Source organism: Mchenga conophoros, linkage group LG17 (assembly GCF_057382185.1).
Source record: "Mchenga conophoros isolate Kocher_MC1m ecotype Shallow Benthic linkage group LG17, M_conophoros_male_GT1.1, whole genome shotgun sequence".
Lineage (NCBI taxonomy): Eukaryota > Metazoa > Chordata > Actinopteri > Cichliformes > Cichlidae > Mchenga > Mchenga conophoros.
The window spans coordinates 18,787,114-18,789,793 of NC_140542.1; positions in this window are offsets into that span (position 1 = coordinate 18,787,114).

Consider the following 2,680-nt stretch of genomic DNA (forward strand, 5'->3'; position numbering starts at 1 on the left):
CGATCCTTGTCCTTCTTCAGATCACTCATTTTTCAGTCTGAGAGAGGAACAAGCAACACTAAGTGTGTGCACAGAGCAAGAATCATGACAAACACGTTTGTCCAATAATTACCCTGAAGACTAGCAGGACAGGAAATACAACACACACTCACACACAACAACACACTCACACAGACACATACCTATACACACAGTCTAGCCTGTAATAAACCCAGTCGCCCCTGTACCTCATAAATGAACAGATCTCTTACAGTCCACAGAGAGACAGCTGACTCAGCAGAAAATGGAAAATGTTGGACTGACCATCACCCAAACATTTACTTTTATCCACTACTTTTTTTTCAATTCAATTTTATTTATATAGAGCCAAATCACAACAACAGTCGCCTCAAGGCACTTTATATTGTACAGTAGATCGTACAATAATAGATACAGAGAAAAACCCAGAAATCATATGACCCCCTATGAACAAGCACTTTGGCGACAGTGGGAAGGAAAAACTCCCTTTTAACAGGAAGAAACCTCCGGCAGAACCAGGCTCAGGGAGGGGCGGCCATCTGCTGCGACCGGTTGGGGTGAGAGAAGGAAAACAGGATAAAGACATGCTGTAGAAGAGAGAAAGAGATTAATAACAAGAATGATTCAATGCAGAGAGGTCTGTTAACACACAGTGAGTGAGAAAGGTGACTGGAAAGGAAAAACTCAATGAATCATGGGAATCCCCGGCAGCCTACGTCTATTGCAGCATAACTAAGGGAGGATTCAGGGTCACCTGGTCCAGCCCTAACTATATGCTTTAGCAAAAAGGAAAGTTTTAAGCTTAATCTTAAAAGTAGAGATAGTGTCTGTCTCCTGAATCCAAACTGGAAGCTGGTTCCACAGAAGAGGGGCTTGAAAACTGAAGGCTCTCCCTCCCATTCTACTTTTAAATACTCTAGGAACAACAACTAAGCCTGCAGAGCGAGAGCAAAGTGCTCTAATAGGGTGATATGGTACTACAAGGTCATTAAGATAAGATGGGGCCTGATTATTTAAGACCTTGAGGAGCAGGATTTTGAATTAAATTCTGGATTTAACAGGAAGCCAATGAAGGGAAGCCAATACAGGAGAAATATGCTCTCTCTTTCTAGTCCCTGTCAGTACTCTTGCTGCAGCATTTTGGATTAACTGAAGGCTTTTCAGTGAGTTTTTTGGACATCCTGATAATAATGAATTACAGTAGTCCAGCCTGGAAGTAATAAATGCATGAACTAGTTTTTCAGCGTCACTCTGAGACAGGATATTTCTAATTTTAGAGATGTTGCATGAATGGAAGAAAGCAGTCTTACATATTTGTTTAATATGTGTATTGAAGGACATGTCTTGGTCAAAAATGACACCAGGGTTCTTCACAGTGTTACTGGAGGCCAAGGTAATGCCATCCAGAGTAAGAATCTGGTTAGATACCATATTTCTAAGATTTTCAGTGCAGAGTACAATGACCTCAGTTTTATCTGAATTAAGAAGCAGAAAGTCAGCGGCCATCCAGGTCTTTATGTCTTTAAGACATTCCTGCAGTTTAACTCATTGGTGTGTGTTATCTGGCTTCATGGACAGATAGAGTTGGGTGTCATCTGCATAGCAGTGAAAATGTATGCTGTCTTCTAATGATACTGCCTAAGGGAAGCATGTATAATGTAAACAGAATTGGTCCTAGCACTGAACCCTGTGGAACACCATAATTAACCTCAGTGTGTAAGATAAGATAAGATAAGATAAGATAAGATAAGATAAGATAAGATAAGATAAGATAAGATAAGATAGAACTTTATTAATCCCTCGGGTGGGTTCCTCTGGGAAATTCGATTTCCAAAAAGCACAGCACCGACAGAAGTTACAGTTACAGAATATTATATACACACACACACACACACACACACACACATACACACACACACACACACACACACATATAAATACAGAGACAAATATAAATACAGAGACAAATATAAATAAAATATACGAAGGGGATAAATAGAATAAATAGGAATAAAAATAAAAATACAAGTGAATTGCACATTTCAAGTATTGAGGTCTGTTGCACCATTGACTATTTACAAAAAGTATTGCACAAGGTATTGTACAGTGAGGTGACGAGGCACTACAGCTTAGTTGAAGAGGACTCTCCATTTACATGCACAAATTGGAGTCTATTAGATAGATATGATACAAATCACTGCAGCGCAATAATTGTAATACCTACAGCATGCTCTAATCGCTCTAATAGGATATTATGGTCAACAGTAAAGAGCGCTGCACTGAGGTCTAGCAGGACAAGCACAGAGATGAGTTCACTGTCAGAGGCCATAAAAAGATCATTTGTAACCTTAACCAAAGCTGTTTCTGTGCTGTGATGAGCTCTGAAACCTGACTGAAACTCAGAGAGGCCTGTGAACGTTATTCTGCTGATAAATTCTGACACCACAAAAATGCACAGTCTGCTCTGTGACTGTAAAATGAAGTCTGTTCTTGCTTGAGCAGGGCAGCCCCTCCCTCCATTCAGTCATTTGACTAAATTACAGGTGTTGAGATATAGATCAGCTTCTTTCAGAGCTACAAGATCTTCCTATGTGCGTCTCTTGCGTCAGATCACTTGTAAACACAGAATTCATTTCCATTTCAATGTGAACGATAAAGGAGT